The sequence below is a fragment of the Helianthus annuus genome, chromosome 4, assembly GCF_002127325.2.
Source record: "Helianthus annuus cultivar XRQ/B chromosome 4, HanXRQr2.0-SUNRISE, whole genome shotgun sequence".
In the NCBI taxonomy this organism is placed as follows: Eukaryota; Viridiplantae; Streptophyta; class Magnoliopsida; order Asterales; family Asteraceae; genus Helianthus; species Helianthus annuus.
The window spans coordinates 109,751,273-109,764,109 of record NC_035436.2 but is presented as its reverse complement, the minus strand read 5'-3'; positions in this window follow the sequence as shown (position 1 = coordinate 109,764,109).

Sequence of the window (12,837 nt, the reverse complement as noted above, 5' to 3'; positions counted from 1 at the left end):
TGTCAAGGGGAGAGATTAGAGTAAACTGCTGCTTATTAAGTGTCCACTAATGGGATCCGGTTTTGGCTTTACATTATCTGTTCCTCTGTTAGGGTTCAATCCCAACAATCTCCCCCTGGAACAGATAATGCCAAAACCCTTCCTTATTCAGGACCTTTATTACTCATCAAGAGTGCCTTAGCTTGTTCTTTGAATTCAGCTTCAAATTCTTTGGCACTCTGGTCATCTTCATCCCTGCACAGTGAGAGCTCAAGGAGATCCTGCAAATCTTGAACACTAAGGCCTAGTGCTTCTTTCCTTGATATATGCTTCACCTCACCATTGGCTCTGACCAGGGTCAATACGTGGGTCTTTTGATCAGACATCCACTTTAGTATTTTAAAGCCTAATGGGTTTCTTGGGAGAGATTTATCTTCTGATGAGCTAAGGGATAATGGCCTTGAAAACACATGCAAACTCTCAGACATTCTTTTGAAAGCTTCTTCTATGACTTTGTTTGCTGCAGCTATGTCTTCTGCAGTTTCTTGTCCAGTAAGCTCTTGTTTTTCATTGTCTATCATGCCTGTTGCAGTGTTAGAGGATGCAGGGCTGTTTAATAACTTCACAAAAAGGCTTTGAAGCTTTGATGAGCTATCTTCTTTCAGACCCATTTTCATGATGGTGTCTTTGAAGAACTCTGCTTCTTTTTCTTTGACCTCTTCTTCAGTCAGCTGTTTGCCTTCATCTTGTTTTGACCCAAGTGTAGGACTGTCTGCTGATTTTAGCATTGTCTTGAGGTTTTCGATTTGTTGTTCCATTATCACCAATTGTTCTTTCTTCTTCCTTTTCTTCAGCCTCTCATAGGCTTCATCAGTTTGCTGCCTAGACCATTTTGATATGGCTTCAGCAGTGTCTACTTTAGCATCCACCAACTCCTTCTTCTTTCCTTTATATTCAGCAGTGAGATCAACAATGAGTCTTTTGTATTTACTCCAGTTTGGAGCAATTTTCTTCTTTGAAGGATCATTTTTGATTCTTTGGATCCTTTTAGCCTCATGCTTCAAAGCTACTAAAGGCCATTCTTTAAACTGGGATTCTTCAGCAGGGTAGAACTTTTCTTTCATGATGAAGGCTAGAAGTTGTATTCTTAGCTTCTTCTTTTGATCAGCCTTTTCTTTTTCTAGCTCTTGTGCAAATTCTTCCATCTGCTTAACCTTTGCAAGGTAGAACTCCAGTCTATTAGCAATGCCTACTTCGCTTAGTCTTTCCTTTTCACTGTCAACCTTAGCTTTATCTTTAGCTTGCCTAGCCTTTAACTTGAGATAATCAGTTATATCTTCTGGAGCTATCTAGCCAATGAGTGAGGAGAATTTTCTTTTTGAAGGATCTGTTTCTGTATAAAACTGCCTCATCTCATTTTTTATGGCTTCAAGCTCTAGTGGATATTTTTCAGCATTTGGATCATGTATCCCTTCATCGGCGGTAATAGGCTTTCTTTTTCTGCTAAAGAGCCTTGGTTGAGATATAGGAAAGGATAGAGCAGTGGTGGATGGTTGACTAACAACTGTTGAAACAACTGGTGTCTCAACTGCTGCTGTCATTACAACTGCTGATGTGTCAGCAGATGTCTTCTGCATTTGAGTAGGAAATGAAGGATGTGATGGTGGTGATGGTGGTGGTGACTCATCATCAGGAATGAAAACCCTTCTCCTTTTTAGTGGAGCAGAGGCTGATGATGTTTTGGGTGAATCAGTGGTTTGTGATTGTGACTGACGTACAGTAGTTGAAACAACTGGTGTTTCAACCACTGTTGTCATTACAACAGATGTTATAACATCTGCTGTCTTTTGCTTTATGGCAGGAGGCAGTGGTGGTGATGTGATTGTAGATGATGATAGTGGTGGTTTTTGTGTTATAGACACAGATGATGATGGAGGTGGAACAGTAGTTGTGGTGGTGTGTGTTGAAACAGTAGTTGTGTGTGTTGAAGGTGTGTGTGTTGATGAGATGGCAGCTGTTTGGGTACTGACAGCAGTTTTTGTAACTACTGTTGTATCAGCTGTTGAAGTTTTTGTGGTTTTGGGTTTTTCTGGTTCAAAGTATATCCCATCTTCTATACCTTTCTTTTTCAGCTTGGTTTTCTCCCCCTTTTTGGCACTATCTGCCAGAGGTGTATCCATGAAGAAAATGGTAGATGGAGCTTTTTCACTCTGAGCAGTCTTTTGGATACTCGCTTTTATAGCTTTGATGTCTGCTTGAGTGTCTTTGAACCTTGATTCCACCATGTTTGTCAGCATTTTTACTTGATTTGCGTGCTGTTTAGCAGCCATTTGTTGCTGATGTTCAAGCAATGGTTGGAGAGTATTCCATAGCTCATTTGCAGCAAATGCTTGTGGAGCAGGTGCTTGAGCAGGAGGAGTAGAAGATTGGGCTATTTGAGCTTCTAACAGCTGCTGCACCATATCTTTTATTTCTGCAACTGTAGATTCCAGATTTTCAACTCTGGCCGTCAATTCATTGTATTTTGAATCATCACCTGAATTAACAGGATCATCTGAATCCCCACCAGTAGTGGTTGTATCAATTTGTGACTTAGGAGTTGTAGCCCAAAAGTCATCCATTGATGCCCCTTTTTCTTGGTACTGGGGACTTCTTTCTTCAGCAATCGATGAACCTTTGATGTTACCAGCAGCTAAAGATAACTTGCTGGTGGTTACCGATGTTGCCATAGAAGAAATTGCCTTCAAGGGAGTCTTAGTTATGTAACAACTGTCCAACTGAAGATCTGTTGATCCATCAGTTGTAGTTGCTGCTCCACTTGAACTACCACCGAGAGTTACTTGTAACTCAGGGGGTGTAACCTCCTCAGCTGTTGCTTGGATAACAGAGGTATTAACATCAGACCCAGTCACTTGTGGAGGTATGCTCTCAGAAATGGGTGATAGAGAGGAACTGGTTTGTGTCTGTGCCATATCAACTGCATGCAACAGGGGTATTATTGATTGTGGTAATGTGATTGGTGAGGGTATGGGTGTTGAAAGAGACATGTCCTTGGGATCAGGACTGTGGAAGATGGATCCGAGTGGATACAGAGCTTCATAATTTGGTGTCCCTGTGCTTACAACCTGATCCTTTTGTGAGGATGCAGGAGGAGTTTTAGGCTGGGGTTGAGATCTTTCTTCCATCTGCTGTGAGGAAGTAGCAGCAGTGGTTTCTTGTGACTTTTGTGTTATCACTAGCAGTTGCTCTCGGATCTCATCTTCCAGAGTTGCCTTTGTTTTGGGTTTGGTGGGTTTTCTGGATGGTTTTCTTTTGGTCTTTTTGGTGGTGGCTGGTGTGGGTTTCAGAGCAGTGGGTGTGCTACTCTGATCACCTGGAGCAGTGGGCTCAGCAGTGGTTTCTTGAGGGTCAGTGGCAGTTTCTAAGACCTGCTCACCCCCTTTTGTTTTTAATTTTATTGGTGCCATCATTCTTGAAAAAGTTTCTATTGTTAAACTGTTTATTTTGAATGAGACACCTTGTTTGGGCACTTCTGCCTCTTTCTCGACAAATTTTTGTTCAAAATAGTAACTTAGAAACCTCGGAAAGAGCAGAAATGCCTTATTATCAACGTTCTTTACCAAATCATCAAATATTTCCTGGGAGTAGTTATAGTTTTCATTGTTCAAAATTGCATACCCCAGGCATTGGATTTTTGTTGGTATCTCATTGAAGGACGTTGTTTTATTTGAAACACACATGAGCAGTGTGTGGAATAACAATCTGGGTGCAGAAGGGAAGTAACCCTTTTGTAGGGTGTCCCTGTTTGGTTGTTCTGCATAGCCCCTTTTCATGAAATCCTTTACCAACTCGTCTTTTGTAAAAGAGGTTTTTCCATTTAAATCATCGAGTTTAAAGGTTTCAGAGATGGATTTTGGTGAGATATTTACCTTCTTACCCTGTATCGAGGAGTTGATTGCGGCGATGATATCTCCTTGTTTTTCAAGGGTGGCATTTTTCCAGAACTCTCTCTGGGTGTCAAGGTAAATAGGAGCATCTGCTGTTATCAAAGTTTTGTACTTTGATGCAGAAAGGATGTCAAGGATGGAGTCGAAGGTGTGGTTATCGGTAAGTTTTTTGAGTATACCTACATAGTTGTGTGGAGATTTGTAGCGAATCTCAGGTGTTTCAGCAGCCATTTGAGTGGCATCTGCTGTTGTGGAAGAAGATGCTGGTTTTGATTTTGACTTTGATTTTGGTTTCGTCATTTTGGATGAAGAAGATCGAAGAAGTTTTTGGAGTTATGAGAGGGAAACTGTTATGAGAAGAGAACTTTTGGAATTCAATTCGACAGTAAAACCCTGTTTGGATTTAATCAGGGTTTTATTTAGGGAAAAAGTGATTGCTGATGTGGCAGCGGTTATTTTTGATCTGATGGCTAAAAACTGACCACGTGTCAAACATCTGATGGAATGGTAAATAATGGAGGACAGTTGTTTTGACAACTACTGATGAATCAAGCACCAGTAGTTACAACGGTAATAAAATGAAACAGTGGATGTAACAAAGATTTTAAACATCAGTGTTTTAGAGAACAGAGGTTGACACTTTAGCAGTGGACAGACTTTAGAGAACAGATGTTAAGGGACAACAGCATTTTAGAAACAACAGTGGTAGAAGATTGGTTCAACGACTGATAGTGCAGCAGTATTTCAACTTTTGACAAACAATGTTAGCATCTGCTTGTTCAGATGTAGAACTTGATTTTGCTTTGTGAAGGTACAGTATCTTATCTGACATTTGTTGAGCATTTGAGATGCTATTCTTAACAAAATACATTTTAGATGTAAATTATCAAGATTAAATTGTCAACAGTTATCTACACGGAATTTTGTTCAAGGATTTGCCAAATGTCTATTATTTAGACAATGGTTCAGCATCCCAGATGATGAAGGCATTTCTACTAGAGCTGCTCATTTTGTGTCTAATTACTAGAATTAGAGCATGAGTATCTCAGTAGTCTAAGTCAATTTGCAATCAATTTATGATCAGTGAAAGCCTAACTTGAGCTTAACATGACCTTGGTATGTATGTCATTTCCTTTTGACCAGTTTTAGGGATAGTAATTACACATAAAAACAAGGTAATTACATCCAGACCAGAGATGAACTTTTACTATTAAAAATGAGTAAAAGAACAAAATATATTTCATAAAAGAATAAAATATATCTGGTTTTTATTTCAGAAAAAATTCCTTAACAAAAATTAAAGGAAATTTTGAAAATAATCAAAAGGATCTGACAGTTTTCCAGTGAATTCACGATCATATTATTCTCAAGTTATCTTGACCATTGTTTGGGTCATTTTCTTGTCAATTGGTTGAAATTCATTTTAAGTACAATCACTGGAGATGCCATTGTTACTAGAACAATTCCTGTATTTATGAATGCACATAGTTGTATAATGACCACTGATGATCTGATTTTAATCTCAAGAGTGTTTTATACTTATACTCTTTTCTTTTGATTTCAAAAGTTTTGAGATAGCTACACTTTGAGATTTGTTCATTTTCCCTTTTTACCCTGTTTATTTACATGTTCAGAAATACTCACTTGGAGATTATATTCTGAACATGCTTTGTCCATAATCACTTTGAAGTAATGTTTTGAGAGATCTAACCATATTTGATTACAGATCTCACATTACCTATGATTAGGACTGTTTTGACACCTTATTTTCACAATGTGTTTAGACAAAGTCGATTTGGTCCTTTTGAAGGTACTCAACTTGCCTTTGAGCACATGAGAGACTTTGACCAAAGTTTTATTCCCTCTTTTCCTTTTCAGCAGTATTCTAGTGTTTTAGATTGTAGGATCGTTTTCGGCCCAAATTGAGTCGATCAGAGAAGTTCCTATCCAAATCAAGAGGCGGAAACTAATGATTTGGTGCTATTCAAGCTGGATTCACTTTAAACTTGCTGTATTATTGATCAATTGCACAATTACACGGTCAGACAGCACTTCGGCAGCATACCGGAACAAATACACCGTAAACTATATATTTAGGTTCGCTCATAGGACCATTATTTATAGATAAGCAGGGTCCGCTTATACGTACATGCACATATAAGCGGATCTACATCAATGACATAAAAGCGGACCTGACCACTACATGACATAAAAGCGAACCTGATCACTACATGACACAAAGCGGACCTAGGTGTGTTTACATAAGCGGACCTATTCCTAACTAGTATTTCTAGGTTTCTGTGCGATGTCTGATCTCTTCATCTCTAAGACTCGATGTAAGATGTAGTCGACAGACGTAAGTGCACCAATAGACTCCCCCTCGGATGTTGACGGAGTCTTCATAGAGTCTTCGCACAAGTCAAACTACAATCTTCATCAGTCGTCAATCTGCCTCTGAAATATCTGTCATTCCAAGAATCCTCGTTCTCTTTCTTCAACATCAATAAACTCCTCTCTCTCAAATGTTGACACGGTGTCTTCAGACTCCCCCTCTCAAACAGCTGGGATCGTAGTCTGGAATTCACATCTTCATTCTTCAAATCAAGATCATTAACAGGCTCCCATCAGGTTCCAGATCGATACCTGGCTCCATTCTCTCTTAGGATCAATATCTGGCTCAAGTCCTGCACAATCTCTACCCAACTATAAGTTTCTATTAAAAGATTAAACTTTCAAACTTTTTAGAAACTAGTACCAGAAACTATATTAATGATTTTACATTCAAGATTTTTTACTGGCACTTTTCAAACAAAAATTTAACATCATCATATACACTCTTCCCAAACCAGTTCTTCAAGTCTAGCACTTTGAATTTCAAAAATCAGTATCTCAACACCAGTTGTCGAAAATCTTTTTGATTTTTCAAAATTTTATGCTAAAACACACCAAAAATCTTTTTGGATTTTCTGAATAAAAGTAAATGCAGACACGAAATATTTACAGATAATATTTTTGTGAGTTCATGCAAGAGGATCATATCAGTTATGAAACATATCACTAACACCGTTAAGCTTTAAACATTTTAAGTTCTAAACAATTTACCTAGATTGTCAGTATGTTTGTCCACTTAAATTTTCACATAGACTTCAATTGATTCGAGATACGGTATTAATGTTTTAAAGACTTGAACTTAATTGAGTATCACTCCACTTGAATATACTCCTGTATCCAGATACCAAGTATTCAGTCTTACAGGTGAGTATACCACAGCTGATATCTGTAAAGGGGTAATGTGCGAGGGCCGTGAGAGCTCAGGTCGATACTTCCGTATACGCAGAGAGATGATGGCTTCGACTTTAGGTGGGTCCCCTTTAGAGGATCTTTTATTACAACAACAAAGATTATCAATTTTATTGTTTAATCAGATTGCTGAGGGCGAGCTTGTATTTCAAAGCTTTTTGCAGAAAGTATTATTCGGGGACTAGGTCAGTATTTCCATACAGCAGAAGTCCCGGAATAATACCCCAGATATCACTGAGTATAAAGACCTAATATCTCAGAATATGGGACCTTTCAAACAAGATTTCGGGGGTTACCCATATATTCAAGAATAGTTACCCACGAATTAAGCAAGTTCGAATTTAGGTTTATATCTCGTTTCAATTTACTAAATGTGCGAAAACCTACTGACACATCCACAGTAAGATTGTTTATCACATTTAGCTTTACAATTCTTTAGCATGTTGTGATAGTTCACTGATGTACTATCATTTCCTCTTTTATGCAGCAAAACTCATTTTTCAGTTTTATCATGTTTTTGTCTTTTTCAAATTTTCTGATGTTTTTGGATTTTCTAAATTTCTTACTCCCCCTAAAATTCAAATACATCTAGTAAAAATTGAAAACAAACTGTACAGAACATGATAACTAATATCGAAATACTTCAATTCTCCATCCGTTTAGCTTAAACAATCAGAACTCCCCCTCACAACAAAACTATTTTCCCATAATGATTTCAAAACACTTAAGTTTGTTTTAATCAGAATGGTTTTTCCGGAAAATAAGTTTTATTGACTTTACCTCTTGTAAAATTAGGGATCCAATCATCATATTGTTTTACCAATCTTCTGAATAATAGTTAACTCAAGTTCAAATTAATGACCTTGATTTAACCACATGTAAAATCAACTGGTTCTCATTCTGAACCACTTATAACAACCACAATCATACACCCACTTGCAGATTTAGCAATTAAGCTTTTCAAACCTGTTTTTCAACCAATTACCATCTTTTGGTTGAATTCTCAAGGTGCCGATTCCTACTCCTCGCTTACAAACCTGGGAGTTCCGGCAAGTCCTGCAAAACCTCAAACACAGATTAAGAAGGATGCCGATTCATGATCCACGATACCAACTTGGGATCTCCGACAAGTCAGGTTTTTATTCTTTGAAAATATATCCACCCAAGCCTAACCTTCCTTGGGTGTAACAACATCTTCTTTATCTTTACTTTTAACAGGCTTGTAAACACGTCCTTTGGAAGCATAAAAATCTTTGATTCTTTTGGCCTTACCATTGACCATTTGTCCAAAGATACGTTTCACATTTCCGTTGAAAGTTTTTTCAACATCAAATTTCTTCTTGTCAGAATAAAATTGATTTGAAATTTCAACTTTTCCGATTTTGGATTTGTAATTTTTAGCATTCAGTGGCGGAAAATTCACATCGTCCACTATCGGAACTTTCTTTTCAACCTTTTTCTCAACATGTGGCTCCTCTGATTTTATGGAATCAGATTCATCACCAGAACTATTACCTGAACCTTTCACAACCCATTTTTGATTTGGCATATTATCTTTCCTTTTTGAAGCACTCTTTGAACATTCTCCTTTCTCAAAAGTTGAATTTTCAAAGCTAGTAAACTTCCGGGTTGACAGTTCAGTCTTTTCAACAACTTTTTCTTTCATTTTCCCAGAGACTTCCTGTTTTGGCTTGAATGTCTTCGTACAATCCTTTGCCACATGACCAGCAATTTTGCATTGAAAACATGTTCTCTTTTCAATTTTCTTCGGAACTTCATTATTCTTTAGTTCTTCTTGCTTCTTGGCAAGGAATTCCTGATTTGTCTGTCTTCTGAATGATTGTTCTTTTTTAGCTTCTGACGTTTTCCCTGAAACAAACATAGTTTTTGGTTTATACATTTTTTCATTTTTATAGTTTTTCGGTGGGACAAAACCAAGACCTTTCTTTTTGAAATTACGATTATGGTTTGGTTTCTGTCGGAAACTATAACCACAATTGTAACCCATTTTCTTGTTGATTCTCTGTTGATCTCTTGAAGTGTATTGTTTGGGTTTTCCATTAAGATTTAAATCTTTTATTTCAGAAATATTAATTTCTGTTATTTTGAAAACCTTTTGAATCATTTCAAGTCTGACACTTCTTATTGGAAAACTTTCATCTGAATATAATTTGTCAGAACCTTTCAAAGTATATGCCACTTTGATCGATTCATCATTCAAATTAGATTTCGAAAGTAAAAACTCTTTATCATAAACCCGTTTGTCCTTTTTATTTGTCGGCTTTGACATATTTGACCCAGACTTTGACTCGGGTTTGGACTCTGGTTTTGACTCCTCATTGTCATCTTTGTCTAACACCTGATCTACCACACTTTTTATCAACTTTGACTCATGATCAGTGTCTGATGACGTATACGTAACATCAATACTTTCTGGCAAATTATCCGACGGCCCAGACTACCATTGTAAATTGATTGCTTTATTGACTCTTTCAGAATTTGGATTTCGAGGTGAATATCCATTTTCGACCGGGGGCGGACATCTGTTATAGACCACACTTGATTTCTTACCAGAAGTTTTCATTTTTCCTTCATCTTTTGTCACAGATTTCTCTTCTTCAGATGTCTTCACTTCCTTAAACGTCTTCAAATCTTTCAAAACTGGATAAATCCTGTCAACAACAAAAGAAGAACACGAGTAGCTGTCTAATAATTTCTTAATTTTTTCAGTTTCTATCTTTTGTGTTGCTTGCTCCAACTCTAGATCTGCACACTTCTTTATGTGAAAATTCGCATCATCAAGCTGTCTAAGGTACGCAATCTTCAGTGTATTCATTGCCTCAGCTTGTTCACCACTCGAATCTGTATACTTGTTGATCTCTCTGTTCATCGTATCATATGATTCTTTCAACTTGTGAATATTTTGCAACAATTCATTGTTTTGTTTGATTAACGAATCACAGTTCATACACTTTTCTGAAACTTCAACTTGTTCTGCATCAATTTTCACTTCAAATTCAGGAACCTCGTTGACGGTCCTGTATGGTTGTAAGAATTCAGCTCCTGACTAACAACACATGCCTTTTTATCAACCACATCTCTCCCATGAGCAGTTTGTGCCTGTTGCTGTGCTGGTGGTGTGATTTGATGATAGATGGCCTTCTTGTGATAGTCGTTGTTTCCGAAAGGATTCTGGGCTCCGGTAGCTTCACGGTTTTTGCACTCCCTGTTGAAATGCCCCTTCTCCCTGCAACGAAAACACGTAACTTTAGATTTATCAAAACCCAAAGCTGAAACGTTTGCATCACGAAAATCATCACGGCCTGTAATTTGTTTAAACTTTTCAGCACGTCTCATCACACTCGCCATACACCATTTGATATCCATCAATTCCATTTCTTCAGCATCGATTTGATCGTAATCCTCTTTCGTGAGCATTGGATTTCCGATCTTTCCTGCAACAAAACAACTATAGGACTCTAAAATCATCCCTAACAAAGACATTTGATTTTTTGCAATTTCTTCAGTGTAGTCTTGATCATTTTCAAGGCTTAACACGATGTTACACTGAAGTTTTCTACCATTCTTAGTTACAGAGATGTTAGGATCGTATGATGAAAATCTTGTGCTGTTTGATCCTTGAGATGCCTTCTTCTCAGGAGAATCTTTAACACTGTAAGCAGTCTCGATCTTTGGAGAATACTTTGTAGAATCAGCAGCACCACTCTTGTAGTACAAGCTGATATCCTGTTCTCCATCATAGTTCTTCATCCTAGCGATCTTCCTCTGCTCCATCTCCTGAGCTTCTAGATGCTTGATAAAATCTCCCAGTGTCATTTTCTTATAATCTGTTTTGTTTGACCGCAGCATCATCAGAAATGTTCCCCATGTTTCATATGGTAGCGCATCTGCAAGTTTTTCAACCAATTCATCAGTATCTTTCTTAACACCAAGTTTCGTCATATTTCTCACCAAGTTACAATATCTATCAATTATTTGCTTGGTACTTTCATTTTTCAATCCTCGAAATAATTCAAATTCCTTTTTCATGAGAGACATCTTATTCCTGAGCATATCGTCACTTCCAGTAAACTTTGCCTCCAATTCTGTCCAAATTGAATAAGCGGTTCCATCGTGTTGAACCAGTATCAAAATATCTTCCTTTATCGCTTGCTGAAGCAGACTCACCATCAATTTCTCATCTCGATATTTCTTTTTATCTGCAGTACTCATCTCTCTAAGTGTTAATGGAGTACCATTCACAACATCGTTCTTTGTGGGCTTAACATATGGCTCTTCAGTGTGTTCCCATGCATCTAGATGATAAGCCTCGACCCAATTACCAAAACATTCAGACCACACGTTATAGTCATCAATATCCATGAGTTTGGGTGGTTTCTGAGATGCTCCGGTTTCATTTTCAATCATAGCACTCTGAGTAATCGATGTCGGGGTTGCAAACGCGTTATAGAATTCAGTATCCATTGTTCACAACTTTCAAATTTAGGCACACTGTTCAAATAGGCAAACTGTCACAAAAGCGAATGTGTACTTTTTCCAAAAGCGAACCAAACAAGCTGACACTATAAGCGGACCAATAAGGTGTCTTAAAAGCGAACCACACTATCGTTACTTGGAGCGAACCAGACAAGTGTCGTAAAAGCGAACCAGACAAGTGTCATAAAAGCGAACCAGACAAGTGTCGTAAAAGCGAACCAGACAAGTGTCTTAAAAGCGAACCAGACAAGTGTCTTAAAAGCGAACCAGACAAGTAAATCTATATACTGTCCGTAAAAGCGGACCTATTTCGGACACAATTTTGACCCACTTTTAACTCGAATATTGACACCAAACTTTCCAGGGTTTGTCACTGTACTATCGTGCACAATCCTTGAAACTTTGAGACGTTTTTGACCGTTGAAAGTGTCTGTAATGAAGAATGAACGTGTAGATGAAAGAAAACTAGATGAAATTCAGCTCTATCCTGCAGAACTCCTCCTCCTGAAGCTCTGATACCAATTGTAGGATCGTTTTCGGCCCTAATTGAGTGGATCAGAGAAGTTCCTATCCAAATCAAGAGGCGGAAACTAATGATTTCGTGCTATTCAAGCTGGATTCACTTTAAACTTGCTGTAATATTGATCAATTGCACAATTACACGGTCAGACAGCACTTCGGCAGCATACCGGAACAAATACACCGTAAACTATATATTTAGGTTCGCTCATAGGACCACTATTTATAGATAAGCAGGGTCCGCTTATATGTACATGCACATATAAGCGGATCTACATCAATGACATAAAAGCGGACCTGACCACTACATGACATAAAAGCGAACCTGATCACTACATGACACAAAAGCGGACCTAGGCGTGTTTACATAAGCGGACCTATTCCTAACTAGTATTTCTAGGTTTCCGTGCTATGTCTGATCTCTTCATCTCTAAGACTCGATGTAAGACGTAGTCGACAGACGTAAGTGCACCAACATAGATGAACACAAGTTTTGCTGAACTGAGGTACATACTTTAGTTGTTTACTGAAAACATCACACATATCAAAACAACAATTGAAATCAATTTTGAAAGCATCGAACGATCCCATAATT